Here is a 5,885-nt window from a genome sequence, read left to right on the forward strand (position 1 = left end):
GCACTCCGCCGGGTGTGACAATGTGCTTCCGCTGGACTATAGCATTCAAGGGCACATGTTTTCTCTCACAGACATAAACTATGTAATGTATAATTCGTCAAACGTTTTTACTTATTAATGCAATTGTTCAACGTGCGAATATGTCCTAAACTTGGCCGCATCTGTTCCCCGCGGGCTGCGCTTTTAGCGCGCAATTAGCAGGCCTGCTGTAGCGCCGTGCTACATGAGAACGTCAGCATCCACCGGGAGCTCGAAGAGGCTGGTCATCTTCGCGCAACGTTGAGAGGCCAACTTCGCGCCAATTCCGCAACCTCATCTAGAGCGTGGTTACGACCCCCACTGGCCGTGCATCACCGCGCAGGTCTTGACAGCCGTCGCGCTCCTAGCGCCATAAAAGCAGCAATGTCCGCCACGTACTGTTCTCATTAAACTCCCCCTCTCACCATTATAAGCGGGGTCATCACCAAACCCCTGTACACGCGTAGAGCTCACTAACCCCGAACAGTCGCAGCCAGGGGATGGATAGCACCATGTAAAGTTTGATAAGGAATAAAAACACACTTCACGTAGCGAAGTGTATCATTTGTAGTGTAAGGCGTCTTGTGTGGCCTAAACAGCCCAAGGATCAACTTTAAGGACACGTCCTTGCTTCCCGCCACTTGGCCGAAACCCAAACCCCGAGATTAATTCCTCAAAAAACTTGATAGCTTTGACGGGGAGGCAGCCGGACCGGTGTGAAGGTTATGATTGATTCCCAAGAAGGTCGTGCTTATTTACTACCTTACCCGAACCTCTTGGAATACTGCCTTAAGGGTAACTTGTGACAAAATCCAACATGCTGAGGCCTGGAACACCTCCATTGTCCTGGTGTAAAAGCATGGCAGTGATTAAATACACATTTCTGCAAGCTAAGTATTAATTAAGATGACTGTTTATGAAATGGGACGAGTGGGATCGCTGCAGAGCTAAATGAAGAAAGGTTCGGGAAAACTTATACTACAGTTGAGAATGAATCAGTTGTACTAAAGTTGACAGTTTCATGGAGTGTAAAGCATCCTCGTCTATCCGAGATCGACATACAAATAGCTTCCCCAGGCAGACGTGAAAAAACCATGCAGACACAGTTACAATAATTATATTTGGTGGGTATGCCTCACCTAAGAATAATTAGATTGGACATTTCACTGCTGCGATGGTCATAAATTAAGATAAGGTTTACATTGATGAGACTAAAAGGTTGGCCGGGAGACAGACCAAAATGTTTTACATTCTTACTCTATTGCAGCGATGGTCATTGTCGGAGGAGGTTAATGGTGCAGGTTGATGGATGAAATGAAAAAAATTGGGGTAAGTCAAGGATGGTCAGATTCACCAAGAAAACAATAGCGATTTAGAGGGACTATCATTGGAGGGGACAGATGATAGGAGAGATAGAAAGTTATAAGTATCCGAGGATGGTGCTCTAAAAAAAATAATAATTTTGAAGTGGGTGGAAAAGGTGGAAAAATATGTGAAGAAAAACTTGCTAGTATGGGATATGCTTGGTTGTTGACTAAGGAGGGGGGGGGGGGACAGTGCGCAGAAAGATAAGGCCTACATCACCATGGTGTGCCCCATTCTTGAGTACTCAGCAGCTTTGTAGGATCCTTACACAGAGGTGCTTGAGAGAGAATTAGACGAAGTGCAGAGGAGAGCATATATTTGGGCGAATGGTAAGTGGAGGAGACTATGGTAAGTGATAAAAGTGGAGAGCATATATAATTAAACTGCCAGAATGAATAAAGAAATTGGTTGAGACTGTCTCAAGAAAGAAGGCAGACAGAGATGTTGGTCAAGATGTACCAGGTACTGGGAGGGCGAGAGGGTGGAGAAAGCTATGGCACAGGGTAGAGAGAGGGCAATATTGAAGCAGGAGGGAAATCTCCAGAAAAGTATTTAGAGAGAGAAGGAGAACATAAATAGGGAAGTATTGCTGTTCGTTTAAACTATAGAGAACTGGAATAGTTTAAAGGGGAAGGTGATAACGAGGACTGTAGAATTCTGGAGCAGGGTAAGGGAAAAGTGGGCATAACTGCTTGTCACCGGATTTGTGCGAAACTACAACAGAATTTCAATTTGATTTGACTCGATGTTGTAGATACGGGATTTAGCCTTGTCTTTTGTGCCTTCTTTCTGAAGTGACAATTTTTTACGTGACAACATCTAATAAATCGATGAACGCTGGCTGCAGGCACGAAAAATTGTCCCACTACGGATGTCCCACTACGGATGTCCCACTTTGGATGTGTCCTGTTTATGCATGCGTGGCATCTCTCTGGTATGTTGCGGACGGTACAGAGAACTCGGCCGGGGTTCGAGGTTATTGTTGTGCACCACACCACGGGAGTATATTCGCAAGGAAAAAGCATTCTTACAAGTACGTATTATTTTAATTACTAGTGTAAATCAGTATATTTAAACAGGTTTGTATGAGTATTGTTTTAGCTGTGTAACTAAATATTTATTGCTGGTATGATACTTTCCACGCTTTAGTTTGACATTGGTAATTATTTGTCATGAGTTATTATTTGATCAACTAAATCACACACCGTATTATAGTTATGAGCCCACGAGCGTGTAAATATTTGAAGTCCAAAAGAGAATATGCTAGTTAAAATAAATTCAAACAAATATTGTGCGTGGAATATTATTAAATTATAACATCTGAAACAATTGATTCCATTATGACCTCGTGGCTGTGCAGTTAGCGATGCTGACTACCAATCAATAGGTTGACAAATCAAATCCCGGCGACTGAAGATTTTTTTTATACTTGTAAAAATAAATACGGTGCACATGACACTTCTAAAGTAATAAATATATTTGAATTAATGAATGCAAATAAAAGTAAATTTGATGTCGTACCAACCGAAGGCCATTAGCCCGGCCTCAGCCCGCAGTACTAGCTTCTGCTGGCGGAACGCACCCCTCGCCAAGTCTCCACCCAGATGAGACGAGCGGCGTAACCTTGGTGCGTGGAGGGAGTGTCCCTCCCCTCCGCATGCCAACCATTGATAGCAGTTCTAATCAGCTCGCGGTCCGGAGCGGACGTGTGCGTACCGTGGGGAGCCTTCAAGTTTTGTCTCTCTGATTCCTCACGACTGGTAACTATAGTCATTTCCAAATACATTTTTCAACGCAACTACCCATTCGACTCCCGGTCGGTTTTTTTCTTCTACGGTGCAGGGATTAACCCGGCCGTCGCTACTTTCCAAGTCAAGCCATCGAGTCTAGGGGACACGCTGGGGCCGATCGACCCACTCACGGTTAGACAACAGAGCTAGCCTGGCGCCCTCCCGGAAAACACCCCAATTTTCACGTACAGCTCCTTAGACTCGCTGCGGGAATCGCACCCAAAACCCCGGCTGATGGCAAATAGCGCCCCTGTGTGTGGCAAATAGTGCAAAATAAATCAGCAAGAGAAACACCCGTCAAGCAAAACCGGACAGAAAACAAACCAGGAGAAATCTCAAAACAGAATTCTTCAAGCCATTCCCAACTCGGACGACAAAGTGGGCACGAAACGGCCATTTTGCGGGCGAGAACGGATCAGGTTCAGTCATACGGCGCATCGAGGCGAGAGGACATAGGAGCTTCTCCCCACTCCACCGCAGCCGCTCGCTTCAAGACCTTTGCGACGCGGGAGCGCGACGCCACAGTATGACATCCCCTTCCCTCAACGACCATTTTTCACCTCCGCTTTGTGCGGCTGTCTGGGCTTTTTCGGCCGTCGCTTCGCACGCCCATCCGCATCCCTTCCACCGCCGCGTTCATCATTGACCTCCGCTTTGTGCGGCTGTCCGGGCGCTCTCAGCCGCTGCTGCGACCTATATCCGCACTCCCCCTCCTTCACCCCGCCCATTCGGCCCTCCGCTTTGTGTGGCAGTCCGGGCACTCTCGGCCCCTACCTTCACACAGGTGTCCGCACCACCCCCTTCTTCCGAGCCACTGGAGCGGCGCGCGCAACCAACCCGCCCTCCCAATCGCGATCTCCACTTTGTGCGGCTGTCCCGGCACACAGCCCGCAGACCTGCTAAGGCGCGCGTGGCACGTCAACGATAACAACTTTCCAAAATACCAAGAGTCGCAACACGACTATGTTTCACCAAACATCCAATGGGACATGCGCACACTGCAAGCAACCGAGAACCACTTACTTGCTGACAGGCTCACTGCCTTGGCAAAGCACGTGCCAATGCGCAGCGCAAACCAATTACACGTCACCAACCAACCAAGCGAACCACGAACAGTGGAACATAGACTGGGAGAAGATTTGGATGGAAAAAGTAGAGACAGGGTATACAATACCACCACAACCTACACTGACAGTGCCAGTCACCGGGAACAAGCCAAACACGTGTTACAGCATGCCCCCACACCAAACCACAGCACAACCGATTGGGCGCGACATTGCAACGCGACCCACCAACACACGCATGGAGTCGGTGCGAACCGCGCCATACTCATCGAGGTTACCCGAATTCAGTGGTGCGCCTCACGAGGACCATCGCGCATACCTACACCAGTGCGAAATCAAACTCATGCGAAGCAGAACCCCAATCTACGAGTGGCTCGAGCGGACCAGCGAACAGCTGCGGAGAAGTGCCCTGACCTGGTGGTGCCTATGAGGCCGCTTCGATATGGAGTGGCAGGAGTTCACGGAGGCCTTCAGCCAATGGTTTGATGTAGGTGCGACGATGGTGCAATGCACCGCGCAATTCTACGGGAACACACAGCGAGACGGCGAACCCGTTGAGAACTTCGTGGCACACAAGCTACAGCTCTTCAAGCACATAGCACCACTCGCAGAGCCCACTAGAGCACTCCCCACCATCACCCTACTGTTGAGGGACGAGCTCCAGCCGTTCATGCGCGTCACCCACGTAAACACCATCATGGAATACGTGCAACTCGCGGTGGCGATGGAGCAAAATGTTCAGAGGATGTGGGGAAGGAGCGCACGTGGCTCCGAGCGAGAATGAAGTAGACCACCCAACCCCCGACACCTGCTAGCAATCCAGGCACCACCACCCCAACCACAACAGAGGGGGCCCTAACCTCAGGGAGCCGAGAACGCTACGCACCGACGGCCTGACACAGCCGGAAGCCAGCGCGAGTTATAAACTGCCGCAGTGCAGGTTAGGATGCTCCCAGGGCACATACCACTGGCACAGCGACTGTCCTAGGGGTGCAAACGCCTGGTGCACGACACAACCCGCCTACCAGCCACCCACCACCTCGCACGACCAAGAGCCGACAGGAAACGAGTAAGAGGGGACACAGATGGAGCCCCCCGCCCGCAATACCGACACGTGAACCAGGTAATGTCATGACCACGTCAAACCCAACCGCGACAAGGGCAGCACAACGTGAACCACCCACCACGACACTCTTGACAGGATGTAATGACCCCAGCGCCGCACCATGCTCAACCGCCGAGTGCATCCACCGTGCCTTCATACGCCACATGAGCGCCGGGGACAACCATGACAATCCATGACAAGCACGGCCCCCCAAAACACCTCGCTACCAAAGACCACCAGGTATGCCAACTATGACAGAACCCACCATGACACTCAAGACAGGACCCGGCGACCCCAACACCACACCATCCTCAACCACCGAGGGCACCCACCATGCCGACATACACCACGCCCAACAGCCCGGCAACGGCGGACCAATCCAGTTACAACAACCCCCCAGAATGGGACAACTCGCACAACCCAGCGACCACCTGCTCCGCGTGCCTGTCGAGGTGAATGGCCGCCCGACCTTCGCCCTCATCGACACGGGGGCGAGCCAGGTGTTCATCCACCCCTCGCTGGTACCTCCTGGCACCTTCCACC

Source organism: Bacillus rossius, chromosome 3 (genome assembly GCF_032445375.1).
Source record: "Bacillus rossius redtenbacheri isolate Brsri chromosome 3, Brsri_v3, whole genome shotgun sequence".
Lineage (NCBI taxonomy): Eukaryota > Metazoa > Arthropoda > Insecta > Phasmatodea > Bacillidae > Bacillus > Bacillus rossius.